Raw genomic sequence first — 15,966 nt, 5'->3', positions numbered from 1 at the left:
CATTCAGATGTGTCACACATTTGCCATAAATTCTGAATGTTAGCACTCTATTTGCACATTAGATCACTGTAGTAAAGCTACTGCTCACCAGGGACGTCTGCTGCTGGTATTCAAAGTGCATGTTTCAGTCTGCATGTCAGAATTTTTTTAATGAAATAGAAGAGGATTTGAGAAGTCACTCAAAATGATCCCTAGTTTTTCTTTCTGAAGCACTAATCATACTTTCTATGGCAAAAAAAAACCCCTCATGTTGTTCCTTTTTAAATTGAGTGTTTTCAGACTTACCACTTCATTCCAATCAAGATGGCTTCTGGTGTGCCATACTTTTGTCATAAGTAAGACTGTTAGCGCTCTAGTTGTTCTTTAGAACACTCTGGGACATTCTGTCATTGGGCTATACTTGGGGTACATCTGGGTGATATTTGGGCTACATTTAGGCTCTTTTGTCTCTGGTGGCCATCTTGGGAGACTGTATGTCAGAATTTTTTAATGAAATTGAAGAGGGTTTGAGAAGTCACTCAAAATGTGCCCTAATTTTTCTTTCTGCAGCACTAATCATAATTCATATGGCAAAATATACCCCCTCATTTTGTTCCTTTTTAAATTAAATGTTTTAAGAGTTACCACTTTATTCCAATCAAGATGGCTTCAGGTGTGCCATACCTTTGTAATAAGTAGGACTGTTAGCGCTCTAGTTGTTCTTTAGAACACTCTGGGACATTCTGTCATTGGGCTATACTTGGGCTACATCTGGGTGATATTTGGGCTACATTTGGGCTCTTTTGTCTCTGGTGGCCATTTTGGGAGACTGCATGTCAGAATTTTTTAATGAAATAGAAGAGGATTTAAAAAGTCACTCAAAATGTGCCCTAATTTTTTTTCTGCAGCACAAATAATACCTTCTATTGCATAATATACCCCCTCATTTTGTTCCTTTTTAAATTAAATGTTTTAAGAGTTACCACTTTATTCCCATCACGATGGCTCCAGGTGTGCTATACCTTTGTAATAAGTAGGACTGTTAGCGCTCTAGTTGTTCTTTAGAACACTCTGGGACATTCTGTCATTGGGCTATACTTGGGCTACATCTGGGTGATATTTGGGCTACATTTGGGCTCTTTTGTCTCTGGTGGCCATTTTGGGAGACTGCATGTCAGAATGTTTTAATGAAATAGAAAAGGATTTGAGAAGTCACTCAAAATGTGCCCTAATTTTTCATTCTGCAGCACTAATCATACTTTCTGTGGCAAAATATACCCCCTCATGTTGTTTCTTTTTAAATTAAATGTTTTAAGAGTTACCACTTTATTCCAATCAAGATGGCTTCAGGTGTGCCATACCTTTGTAATAAGTAGGACTGTTAGCGCTCTAGTTGTTCTTTAGAACACTCTGGGACATTCTGTCATTGGGCTATACTTGGGCTACATCTGGGTGATATTCGGGCTACATTTGGGCTCTTTTGTCTCTGGTGGCCATTTTGGGAGACTGCATGTCAGAATGTTTTAATGAAATAGAAAAGGATTTGAGAAGTCACTCAAAATGTGCCCTAATTTTTCATTCTGCAGCACTAATCATACTTTCTATGGCAAAATATACCCCCTCATGTTGTTTCTTTTTAAATTAAATGTTTTAAGAGTTACCACTTTATTCCAATCAAGATGGCTTCAGGTGTGCCATACCTTTGTAATAAGTAGGACTGTTAGCGCTCTAGTTGTTCTTTAGAACACTCTAGGAGGCTGCAGTAGAACACAAAGGAATCAACTGACAGTCTCTGTCCTTGTTGGATGTACATGTTTTACTGAGAATGTCAGACTTCATTTTCACATGACTGAGAAAGATAATGTGAATTTACAGAAAATATGCTTTCAGTTTAGCTTATAGATCCCCTTCCAAACCACTGTGGGAAAATCATGAGATATTAGTTTTCTTTCAAACAATATTCATGATATCACAGCAGAAGGTTTTTTCACATGGTAAAATCCCCTTAGAACCCACCACAATTCCTAAAACGAGTATGGTACCATCAACAAATGATTTATAATGTAACTAAAGTCCTAAAACCCTCTATTAACTACAATGCTTTTTAATGAGGTGCTATCATGTATATTGGTCCCAAGATGGCTGCCAACACTTCTTGGATGAAGTGCTGACAGCCAATCAGATCAGATGTGTGGTTAGGCTCCGCCCAGATATATATCTTTTTTTGAACCTAAATTACTCAAAATCCACTGGAGTACATATATTGAGACCTAGCAAAGGCACATCGGGCTAACAGTCCCTACAATTTTGCCGAGTTTCGTGCAAATCCATTCAGCCGTTCGAGCTAAAAGTGAGGCCAACCGCCCTATGGAAATTAACATGGGAAAAACGCGTTTTGGGACCCCCCTTTTTTCTCGGCCCCCCCTTGATGAAACCCCCCCAAATTGTCAGGGGCTGCTCAGAAACAAAATGTTCCATTTTCCTGAAAATTTCAGCCAATTCCGTCCACAAACGCCAAAGTTATTAGACACAGAATTTTCAAAAATCCCATAGAGAAAAAATCCTAACTATATATACCTACTGGCGACCGCCAGTAGGTAATATATATATATATATATATATATATATATATATATATATATATATATATATATATATATATATATATATATATATATATATATATATATGTGTATATTGCCTACTGGCAGTCGCCAGTAGGTATAGTTAGGACCTAGTTTCCATAGGAAACTAATTTTTTGTTTTCCCAATAACTTTAGTTCCGGTTGATGAATCTTCGCGATATTTTCAAAACTTTTGGCTCGCTCCGGTCAGCTCCTATCCTGAAAGTTTCAGGGTGATTTGCCAAGCGGGGGCCGAGAAAAAAGGAGGGGCCCAAAACATGTTTTCTCCATGTTATTTCCCATCAGAAACTTTAGACATGACTACGGCCCGAACTGCTAAACGGAATGACACCAAGTTTAGCAAAAAGGTAGCTCTTGGTTCAGTAAGAGCATTTTTTTTTTTTAAATGGAGTAAATCCGTTCAGAATTTCCTGAGAAATTAAAAAACTAGAGGTAAAAAAACAATTTCCTATAGGAAACTTTAGACACGGTTACAGCCGAAACTGCTGAATGGAATCACACCAAATTTGGCAAAAAGGTAGCCCTTGGTTCAGAGAGGGGCCTTTTTTTTATAAATGGTGTAAATCCGTTCAGTAGTTGCTGAGAAAATCAAAAAATAAAAGTTTCGATATATAGAGGCGAAGTGGATCTGAGCACCCTCCCGACCATGAGCTACATTCTAATTGGCTGTCAACACTACAAACCAGAAACTTTCGGCAGCCATCTTGTGCCTCAGTAGAACCGAATCACAAGAAAACAGCAAAACAAACTCGCAAAACAAGAAAAGAGGGCAGGGCTGAATACGTGCTGGGTGTGCAAATCCGGCTGAGAAAATAAACAAAATATTTCATTGAAGCCCCCGGTAAAAAAAAATGTGTGGGGCCCCAACACTGTTCCGGGGACCGCCACCCCTGGGGGCTTTGCATAAATTATAATCACGGGGGCACACTGCCCCCCGCAGCCCCAGGGACCACCACCACCCAGGGCTTCTTTTTTTTAACACATCCCTGGTGGGCTAGTTGGATCCCAGGGACCCTCAGGATTGAAGGGGACTTAATCCCCAAACTTAAAATGCACCACAGGGCGCGTTTGCACAGTGGTAAAGGGAGAGGGTAGGGCCTGAGGTGACATGTGTGCCAACACACACTGTGGCGCGTTTTAAGTTGGGGAATTAATTACCCTTCAATCTTGAGGGCCCCTGGTGGCCAACTAGCCCACCAGGTACCTCCAGTAAGTGCCACAGACCTTCCCCTTTTTACACCTCTCTGCAACGCAACTGTGTGGTGCTTACTGGAGGTACCTGGTGGGCTAGTTGGACCCCAGGGACCCTCAGGATTTAAGGGGACTTAATCCTTCAACTGAAATTGTGCCTCGGGGCTTGGTTACACAGGGGTGAAGGGAGGGGGCGGAGCCTGAGGTAATGTGTGCAAAAATGCCCTCTGGTGCGTTTTAAGTAGGGGAATTAATTCCCCTTCAATCCTGGGGGCCAACTAGCCCACCAGGTACCTCCAGTAACCGCCACAGCTCCATGTTGCAGAGAGGTGGCCCAGGCCACATCCCTTTTTACACCTCTCTGCAACGCAACTTTGTGGCGCTTATTGGAGGTACCTGGAGGGCTAGGTGGATCCCAGGGACCCTCAGGATTCAAGGGGACCTAATACCCCAACTAACAACGTGCCAGGGGGCGTGTTTGCAGAGTGGTGGAGAAAGGGGGCTTGGCCTTTGTCTACCTCTCACCAATCCCACTGCGTGGGGCTTACTTGAGGTAAAAGATAGGCCAATTGGCCCCTAAAGGACCCCAGCAGTGAAGGGGACTCCAATCCCCATCCAAGAGCATGCCAGGGAGTGTGTCTGTAGAGTGGTGAGCAAAGTGGGCATGGCCTGGTATTAGTGCTTAGCAATGCTGCTGTGTGGGACCGACTGGAGGCAATAGTTTGGGAAGTTGGCCCCCAAGGATGTCCTTGGGGGCCAACTACCCCTCTTCTTACCTACAGTATGTCCCACACAGTGGGTTTGCTCAGACGTCTTCGGAGGCCATGGCCCCCTTTCTCTACCACTCTGCAAACGCGTCTCATGGTAGACTACGGGATGGGGGATGAAGTCGAATTTAGTCCTGAGAGAGTTTTGGGGCCAAGAATCTCTCCTGGTACCTCTTGTAAGTCCTACACAGTGGAATTCCTGAGTGTTGGTTTTATGTCCAGCACTCTTTCTCCAACACTTTGCAAGTGTGACTACTAGTTAAAATAACATATTTCTGTTCCTCTGACTTAGAGGTAATTTTAATGCCCCTGCCCTAATATGTACAAGGGACTTACAGATGAGGTCATGCTAATCACAGGGGTACCGCGATGCATAGTGTTCCCTAGTGTATGTAGGTGTTTTCACTGTATTCTAAGTGTCTTTTAGCATAGCACTGGCTCTAGGCCTGGTTAGTCAGAGTCAGTTACCACCAGTACGCATCAGAAAAAGTAGTGGGCACAGGATGATTTTGCAACAAGACCTCTTTCTGCTCCTCTGTTGGTTCTTTATGTACATGTCTTGCTTCTTCCTGCACTTTTCTTTGTCTTTGTGCACTTCTGTTGCTCCTTTTTGCATCTCTTTTGCTTCTTTATGTGCATACTTTCTTCTTTCTTCACATGTCCTACCTCTGTAGGCATAGTTAGAAACTAGCATTTAAAAAAAACTTAGAAATTCACTTATAAAACGGTAGGTTTCAGGCATGTTAGTTAGAAATTAACATTTTAAAAACCTTTGAAATTCACTGAAAAAAACATAGGTTTCAGGCATGTTATAGTTAGAAATTAGCATTTAAAAAACCTTTGAAATTCACTGATAGTGTGCCAGTTTGTTGTCCAGGTTAACTTGTGCAGCAGGGCCATCCGGAATACTCCTCTGGCTGGAGTATGTAACATGAAGAAACAACCATCCACAAAGAAAAGGTCGGAGGCCAGAGGGGAGCTCAGAGACGAACCAGCTTTATTGAGGCAGACAAAGCAATGCTGGCGGGCGGATGCATTTCGGCGTGAAGCCTTCTTCAGCGCCCATCATTGCACGAGCAGCTTCAAAGTATTGTCCAATTCCCACGTCCTTTTCATAAATAGGCTGGAAGCTCCGCCCCCATGTTAGTAGAGCACACCTGTTGGCTGTTGTGTAAATTGTCCGAACTCCAACTCCCAGAATACACGGAGTAAGTGAAACTGGGTCGGCGGTGTGGGGAAAGCTGTTTGAATGACAGGAGACACATCTAGATAATGCAGGTAGGAAATGAGGCTGTGCACTGCAAACTGCCCAAATCCACCAGCTCCTCCCTCGGTCCCCTCGGTCCCCTCGGTCCGCTGCAACCTCGAAATTCGGTTGAGCAATTCGCCAGGGACAGCCATTGTGCATAGCTACCTTACGGAGGTGAATTACCTCGCTCCACCGGTGCCGTTCTGAGTTGAGAGGTGAACACTGGACCTCTCGGTACCCCGAGTCTTGATGTCGCTACGAGAGCGATAGTGTGCCATTTTGTTTTCCAGGTTAACTTGTGCAGCAGGGCCACCCGGAATACTCCTCTGGCTGGAGTATGTAACATGAAGAAACACCCATCCACAATATATATATACACACACACACACACACACACACATATATATATATATATATATATATATATATATATATATATATATATATATATATGTATATATCACAAACGAGAAGCACCAGATTTAGGAGGCCACACACCTTGATGAGTGTTTTTATTCCTGCTAGGTTATATTGCACAACAGCCACAGACGCACTCAATTCTTCTTGCCACAAATATAACCTTACGCGTTTCGGGCGTCACTGCGCCCTTGTTCACAGGACTTGGGCAAATGTGAAAAAGCAATTAACCGCACTCTGAAATAACAGTTAAATGTCCCGCCTACTGGGCGTCACAGCTTAGTGCACTATGGTATTTCGAGTTCAGTAACTGGAAAGTCTCCCCTGACCCTGCGACAGAGAGACCCATTTCGGCTGCACAGCAGCCTTTATCAATCTACTTGGCGCCAAAATTCAGTAAGTATTTATATCGTTTTACACTCAAGATAAGCATGGACATGGAAGACATACTTTGGTTTTAAAGTGGTAACATGACATAAGCTTATTGTTCTGTAATGGTTCTATCATTAACCCAAAGGGATGTGGCTGATAAAACATACGTCAAGGTATGAAATAAAAGCAATAATGCAACACAATGTATACAAATATCAGCAGAATGATGAAACTGCCTTCATTTACCAACGATTGTCCGTAATCAGCCTGTTGCACTTGGCACAGGGATTCAAAGTCCCAGCCTGTTTCTTAAAGCGCAGATCATGTAATTAGTCGAAAGTGTACTGAACTAATACAAATTAAATTAATTGTGAAGCCAAAGCCCACTAACAAAATAGCCATCATTAGATTACAAAATATATGATAAAAGTACGCTTTGTAAATCATTCAGAGCATTCTTGTCACGACAAAATGAAACCATGGTTTTTTTAACACTGATAGAAAATTATACTGGTATCGGCTGGCGAAATAAGCATCGGGAACAATGTTGCACAATATTGAGTGCAAATGAGAGTTCTCACTATATGCACTGAATTGGACACGATGTCATGGGCTCGTGCAGTTCTCAGTTGTCCAAGGTGGCTATTAAACACCGCGTGTGTGCAATCCCGGCATGAATGCCTATCATAGCTTTCAAAAAACTACACATCCCCTAACGCCTCCTGACAGTTATTTGTACGTCGGAGTCCTATGCAGGAATCTAAATCAACAATGCTCTATACATTTACATTGCAAAAGTCAGAGAAAGTCAATTATGAAAATAAGCAGAATAAAAAAAAAACAGGAAAATTACCTAATGTTTTTATGCCGCTCATGAGACACAGTCATGCAAAAAGATTATACATGGGCACCTAACGCAGGGTCAGGATGAGACCGTTTAACAAAAATTACATGAACAAGACAGTCATCACCACAGATGCATTGGCATCCGTGGTGGCCAGTCACCAAGGGGCACCAGTCTTCTGAGCAAGGCTTTTGTAGACTTTTCTAGGCTGGGGACCTCCAGACCCCGTGCGGGCAGTCAGCAAAACCGCCTCGCTCCGGTGTCAATGGCTCCCACTGCTGTCATCCTCATTCTCTTCCCTCTAGCACTCCCATGCTCCTCCAAAAAAATGCTGTCAAAGGGGAGAGCCACAAATGACTGGTGTTACGTGGACAGCGTTTGAACCGCTAAAGCGGAATTTAAATGAACACAAACTCTTACTCCATATGAGGAAGGCACATGCATGTTCTCAGATGCATTTGTAAAAGTAGGGGAACGAACTCCAGAGTTCGGTTCTGATTTTCAACATTTAATTAAATAATCATGTTGATATGACTCGTTTCGGACATCACATGTGTCCTTGATTACATGTAGTATATATATTATATGCAGAGCTAGCTAAAACTAGCGCTCCACCATGCACTGCTTATGACCTCACATATTACATGCTCTATGACATAATTTATGACATCACTGATGACATCTCTAATGACATAATTGGAGATATCACTGCTTACATCACTGATGACATCATCCAATGAGTGTATTTGTTTGTGTTATAGTTTACTGTGGCTAGTAAGTACCATATTACTTTTCTGCCTATTTTTCCACCACCTGTGTCCAGTTAATGGATGTAAGTCTTTACAAAAGGCATCAGATTGTAATGCTTCGTAGGCGTGTTGAGGTATTGAAGATTATATAAATCTTTGTTTTGAAGAGTAACTGTTTACAGATGACAGTTGATGACTTGTGTCTATTAAGTTTCATATAAACATTTTGGTTCTGTAGAAAATGCTTCAAACAGGGCAAAGATTTTACGTAGTAGACATTGAGTATTGTGAACATCCTTGAATTATTTGAGAAAATCATCTCAGCATAACAATTTCTACATAACGTATTAACCTATGTGCTTGTTTTGCTTCAGAAAATGGGCTATCTGTAAAGCTTTCACCACAGTATAAAGGGCGCACATAGTATCATCTTCAGCACCTTTAGACCTTGGGTATTTTAAGTGAATAGTGCCATTATTGACAAGTGTTGCACAGAGCGTACCCTGTTCTTAGTACATACTTTTTCCTATTCTGTGGTGTATTTCTCATGAGAGTTTCACTGTATACAAACTGTGTGCTATAGAGTAAACTCACCCATAAAGTTAACACTGTTTACAATATCCACTTTTCTGCTCATATCAACTTTGTTTCTCAATGTAGGTTCAGTGACTGTGAGGGTTTGAAAATGATAAAAGCTGCTTGTAGTAGGAAGTACAAAATTCAAAGCTGAAATGATACTAATTTAAAATGTGCAAATTGCAAAAGGCAGTCATCGCTCTGCATATAAGCCATAGAGGTATTAAGAAACAAGTTTCCCTTTAACTTTAAGTGAACCTAATTTTTCTGACTTGTGCACAAATATTTTGGAAGTCTGACCTTAATGCTTAGAAATGTTTGTCATAGTTACAGAATGATCCAGTTTCAATCAAATGTATTATTTTACTATAAAACATTGTTTTTAGTGATCATATTTCCAATTCTCACCCTATTTCCCATAATGCCTGAATAGAGCAGGTGTACATACTACGCAATATTTCTTGTTTGTATATTGAAATCCATCACTAAACAGTATTTTTTCAAAGATAATGTTTTTCCTTTCAGCATTGTTCACTTTGTACATAGTGAAACAAATTAATTTGGAAGGTGAAACTATGATCGATGACTATGGGTATTGAGACTTATGTTTCTAAAACTTAATTGTGCAAGAATGTCTGTAGCCAACTTGTGATAAGGCTTATCAAGCCACATGAATATTTGTGGGAAAGGAAGAATAAAACATGCTCACAGAGGATACCTACTTTTTTATTGGTCCGGAGGGAAGAACACAGATACAATGTATGCAACGTGTATTCATGTCTTTTTATATCAGTGTGTGTTTCTAGTTAAATGGATTGATGCTTCTCTTGATGCTTTCCCGTCTACGTTATTTGTCTTAGGCTGTCATTTGTGGCTACTGCTGCTCCTGTGGGTCCTTATTTAATTTTGAAGCTGTAATTTGGCAGTTTGCTACTGCGCATGTATGATCATCTACTGGATTGGTTGAGACTCGGCTGAGTTTCATGGAATACTCTTTATGGGAAGTTCTGCTGCTTACAATTTGACTTTCAGCTTCATGCTGCTTTAATCTCACTCTTTTCCTTTAAACTTGAACTTTTTATAAGTTCTAGTAACTCTGCAATCCTGATTCGAACTTTGGAATAGGGTGTACTCCTTCATGGAACTCGCCTGATGCATTATTTGTCTCATTGATTCTAACAGAAACTTTCTATGAGATTTATGTAACTTTCAAAGATTTATTGACTAATATGAATCAAGAAAAATAATACAAGAAAATTACTAAGCTCTTAATGTGAATAAGACTTTTGAAACTTATCCATCTCATCATAGACAGAACTGGAAATTGTATTTGAAATTTGCTTGTGATGCTGAAATAGCTCTTTAAATCATAATACGGTGACCAAAATCCGTCACCTTGAGAATAAGAGACTGGCGCCGGGATGGGGCTTAACCCTGTAAGTGATAGGGATGGAAATAGTGAAACATATTATTTAGTTTTGGCCCCCAATCCGCGCTCTCATATATATTTTGAACAATTTTGAGCACATATTGTGCAGTAAGGGTTGCTCATACATCTGTCATTGATTGTTAGTGTTAATTAGGCTACCTGTGAAGTGTATGGTATAGAGTCAATGTTGCACATAACACACGCTTGCTACACCTAAGGGAGTTGTGTCTGTGATGGCGTTAATGATGCTTCATATTATTCCAAGTTATTTGGTACTTACTTTCAGACCTCTAATGCCATGCTATTTATAGAGTAATGTGTACAAAAGAAGTGTGGATTATGTCATCAGTGATGTCACTAGTGATGTCATCAATGATGTAATTTGAGATGTCATCAATTATGTAATTTGAGGTGTCATCAGTGATGTCATACATGATGTCATAAAACATTTCATGAGTCATGTAATGTGTGAAGTCATAAGCAGTGCATGGCTAGGGCACACATTTAAGTTTGATCTGCTAAATATAACTGTACACACTGAATTTCTGTGTTTTTTTGTTCAAAACATTAATGTTGTTAGTCACATATTCACTTAACTATAATGTCCTTTAACCTTTTGATTTTTCCATGATTTTCTAAGGCTTTTTAAAAACCAAAACAGATCTTTTTCTCACACCTTCCTGTAACATTATTTTAAACTTTTGTTTTGTCTAGTGCATACGCTACACTACAGCTGCATAAAGGACTACATGCTAATGTCTCCAGTGACATTGTGCATATGTAATTTTGGCAATGTGATTGTTCCCTGAGTGTCTTCATACAGAAATCAGTGACAAAATGAATCCTCGTATAAATAAGATGAAGTGATAACAGACAACAAGTTCAATCTCCACCAAACAAGGATATTTCCGCTTAATTATGTGAAGTAAGTGCTTCTGTGTTCGGTGACGATATCCTCATATTCCATTGCATCAATAATGGACCATCATAATCAAGGGGAAAACGCGCTTGGGTTCTTTTGATGAGTTGAGTTGAGTTGAGCAGACTTTATGTTTGCTCCCATTTGACAGGAAATTCAAAAATGCTTCCACCAGGCAGGAGCAAATATGTTTTTCCCTGTCCACACCAATGCGGGCAGGAAAACCACTGAGTCCGTGGGTGGGCTTCCCAGGACATAGAAAGTCAGCTGGCCCTTTGCCAGGGCCATTAAAGGCTCAGGGAGTGCGGACATGCTGCCACACTCCCTTTTTTTTGACAGTGATGATCCTGGGGGATTGGACCCCCAGTACATTTTAAAGGCTCTGGGAGGGGGCTGTGTGGTCCCCTCCCCTTAATCAATACTTTGGGCCCTGGAGGAAGGGATTCCTGAGGTCAAATACAGCTTGGGGAAGGAGACTGCACACCCAGTCCCATAGTAATTTCATTAATCCCCATGGGATGAGGTCCCCAGGGTCAAATCCGACTCAGGGATGGAGGCCACGTGTCTCCTCCTCATATTAATTAACTTGAGCACCGAGAGATTTGGTCTCTGGGCCTGAATACAGTTTGTAGAAGGAAGCCACATGCCCCTTGTCCCAAGTTAATTAAATAGGGCCCTGGGGGATGGGTTCCCCAGGTACAAGTATGGCTCAAGAAGGGAAGCCATGTGCAAAGCGCCACCCTTCCCTTAATTAAACAACGTGGCCCTGGCTGCCATTTTGGGGAGTTTTTCTCAACAATCTGGCGGGATTCCAATCAGGGTGTGGCAAAAATTAGCAAGTATTTTTAGTTTGGCTCTATGGGACTTAAAGGGGGCAGGGTAGGGATACCTATATGACATTTTTACAAAGTTCCGGACAGGGGCATTACTTCCCCAAGTCTTGCAATGCTTGCCAGCAATATTTTTCTCATGTTGCTGGCAGCCAGTCAGAGTCCTTGCTCCAGGTGGAGTCTGAATTAAGTTATGTGGGACCTTGAGGGCCCAAAGTAAAAAAAGTTCCCAATCAGAACGCTCTAATTTAGAAAATGGGATCATGGGATTCTTGTGAGAGTCCCTCTAACACAACCGTCCAGATAGACAAATATTTTTTTACCTTAGTTTCTTAAAAGATACTGAAGAGATTTCACCAAATCACAAAAAATCATAATATGCGGACCATGAATTATCTTCCAGCAACATTTTGTGCAATTGTGTTCAGCAGTTTTTATTATAGGCCTGCCTAAATAAGTCTATGGAAAATGGGAATTTTAGGTTTTGGGACTCCCCTTTTTTGTCAGTCACCCTTGGCAGATCGCCTCAAAACTTCCCATGCACATACTAGTTTAAAAGTGCCACCCTTTTGAAAAGTTTCATCACAACTCACCACATGAGGCCAAAGTTATTAGCAAGGCAAAAAAGCATTGAGTTCCAATCTCAAAATCCAAGAAAAATGACTCAGGCGGTACTCGGGGTAAAAGTGGCTATGAGCAGCATACAGTCAATAGATACACCCCCAACCAGGAAGTGTTGGCATTCATCTTGTGCTAGGTACACCGAGGCACATAAGAAGCAGAAAAACAAACGTGTAGAATGCAAAAAGTGGGCAGGGTAGAAACACCCTGACACCCTAGGGATGCTCAGGTGGTCCCAAAAGGATATCAACATATTTAAACGTTATCCGCTAATAGAATTAGCATTCAAAAAACCTTGCAAATTCATTCATGACACTGACCATGTCATGAATGATGTAACATGTGACATCATCAGCAGTGGATTGCGGGTGAGCGAAATATAGTTAGTACAACTAACTATATAGGAGCAATTTCAATGGTTTTTTAAATGCTAATTCCTAACTATATAAGGGCTGAAACCTATGCTTTTTTCAGTGAATTTGCAAGGTTTTCTAAATGCTAATTCCTAACTATATAAGGCCTGAAACCTATATATATATATATATATATATATATATATATATATTACCTACTGGCGTGTCGCCAGTAGGTATACATAGTTAGGATTTTTTGTCTATGGAACTTTTGAAAATTCTATGTCTAATAACTTTGGCGTTTGTGGACGGAATCGACTGAAATTTTCAGGAAAATGGCACATTTTGTTTCTGAGCAGCCCCCGAAAATTTGGGGGGGTTTCGGCAAGGGGGGGCCGAGAAAAAAGGGGGGTCCCAAAACGCGTTTTCCCCATGTTAATTTCCATAGGGCGGTTGGCCTCACTTTTAGCTCGAACGGCTGAATGGATTTGCACAAAACTTGGCAAAATTGTAGGGACTGTTAGCCCGATGTGCCTTTGCTAGGTCTCAATATATGTGCTCAAGTGGATTTTGAGAAATTAACGTTCAAAACAAGATATATATCTGTAACAGCGCTCCGGGCTGCGCTCTGGTCCGCTTACTTTTCGCGAAACTGAACTTTGCGATGCGAAGCTGATTGGCTCTCCGGTGTCTGTCAACATTCTTAACAGTCCGGAGCGGCCGCCATCTTAACTCTCGGTAGGATCGAGAGAGAAGAAGAGGTGAAAAACGAAGGGGGAATTTAATGAAAGGGGGCAAGGTATACCCCTCTTGACCCCCTAGTAATGTTGTTGGGGTTATTAAAGGGTCCCGTGGGGAAAATAAAAAAAAAATTATTTTTCACGGTAGAAGCGCTTCCCGGGCCGCGAACTGGGCCGCAAACTGGTAGCAAAACGGGAATTCGCCATTTTGTGCTTCGTTTTAATTAAATTACTAGGTATAAGGGGGTGCGGGAGACGTATCCTAATCCCTTATGTTTTCTGAGGGTGGCTGAGGAGGCTCATATATGTTGATATATGTCTTCCAGCCGCTGTGCGTGCGCCATCTTGTCTCTCGGTAGGATCGAGAGAGAAGAAGAGGTGAAAAACGAAGGGGGAATTTAATGAAAGGGGGCAAGGTATTCCCCTCTTGACCCCCTAGGAATGATGTTGGGGTTATTAAAGGGTCCCGTGGGGAAAAAAAAAATGATTTTTCACGATAGAAGCGCTTCCCGGGCCGCAAACTGGTAGCGAAACGGGAATTCGCCATTTTGTGTTTCGTTTTAATTAAATTACTAGGTATAAGGGGGTGCGGGAGACGTATCCTGATCCCTTATGTTTTCTGAGGGTGGCTGAGGAGGCTCATATATGTTGATACATGTCTTCCAGCGGCTGTGAGTGAGCTTTTTTTTTTTTTGCTGCGTGACGTCTGTTAACGTTCGAATCGATGGAAATCAGGAAGTGTTGACCGCCAATTTGTCAGTGCGATAAAATATTTTGTTATAAATGAATCCTTATTGATAAACATTGTCTGCGCCATCTTGCCTTTTTTCCAATGCCACAATTTTGTCGTGCACGGCAGCCATTTTAGATGCCAGGCCGGTCCCAGGCTATCACCTAGCCCTGCGGATGTAGTTTATGGCCCCAGCTGTAGAGAATCCAGACATGCCAACCCTCCCGATTCAGGCGTGAGACTACTGATTTCAGTGCTAGTCTCCCGCCTCCCGATTTCTGCAAGCAAAAACCCGGGGGCATATTACCAACAACTACCGATAATTTTTGTCTCTAACTTGTTTAGAGACAAAAATTATCGCCGCACATCGGCGATTTTTATCGCAGATAAACCTTGCTATTAGCAAGGTTTATCGCAAATGCGATAAAAAACGGCCGCAATGCATGAATATTGCTGAAAAGTCAGCGATATTCATGCATTATCGAGCAAATGCTCTTAGCCATGTTATCCACCTCCCATTGGATAACATGGCTAAGAACTGCTCAGGGCAGGTGTTAGCTTTTGGAGATATTCGCGCTTAGCGCGAATATCTCCAAAAGTTGGTAATAGGAGATAGCGATGTTAGGGACTGTTTCCAGTCGCTAACATCTTGGCACGCCCACTTTGCATGTCATTAGTGATAAATATCACTGACATGCAAAGCGGGGCCCAAGATGGTCGCTATCTCCTTTTAGCTGTCACTAACTGGTGTTAGCGACAGCTTGGTAATAGGGAGATAATTTTATCTCCGCTTTCTTGGCTTTTAAAGCCAAAAAAGCGGAGATAAACCCCCTTGATAATATGCCCCACGATTCCTCGGGGGTTTCAGCTGACAGGGCTTGGTATTGTGTTACGTGGTAATTCTTCCAGGAAACGTCAGAGGGTCGATGCAGGGGTTCTAGAAGGGGTGATAAACCAATTAAGCCTCATGAACAAGCGCATGGTCTTTTAAAGATCTGTGAAGTACTCGGGGCGGCGGTGTGTGTGTGCCCTCTTTCAGGAGCGGGCGGGGGGGGGGGGGGCACTGCCAGCAACTTGCCAGGCCAGGCAGTGTTCAACACTTGCATCACCCTTTCTCTGCCTGCTATTGCGGTCCATGCTTCGGAAAGGTAAGAAAAAGAACGTGCATTTGAGTTTGAAATGTCCGATCCTGAAGCAGTACACTTGCAAAGCCCACACATGACAATAACCCGATTCAAGGCCCCATTCACCCGATTTTTTAAAAATATATAGCACTCCAACAAAGTAGGATTATAAAACGTTATTAACTTTTAAATATAACGAACGCAACAAAAACTGTAAATACATTTAAACATTTTATGACAAAAAAAAGCAACAATGGTCAGAAGCTGTCTTTTGTGCGAATAGTCCCAAGGCAGCACAACATGCTGAGTTCTGGACGGCACCCAGGTGATGTCACCTGGGTGCCGCACTGGTTTTTGGTTTCCTACAATGCAGCTCAGAAAAACAGCGTGGGGCGTCCCGGGTGGTCCGGGGGGAGGCCTCGTCAGTAGCG

The sequence above is a fragment of the Lissotriton vulgaris genome, chromosome 10 (assembly GCF_964263255.1).
Source record: "Lissotriton vulgaris chromosome 10, aLisVul1.2, whole genome shotgun sequence".
Taxonomy (NCBI): domain Eukaryota; kingdom Metazoa; phylum Chordata; class Amphibia; order Caudata; family Salamandridae; genus Lissotriton; species Lissotriton vulgaris.
Note: the sequence above shows the minus strand (reverse complement) of the source record.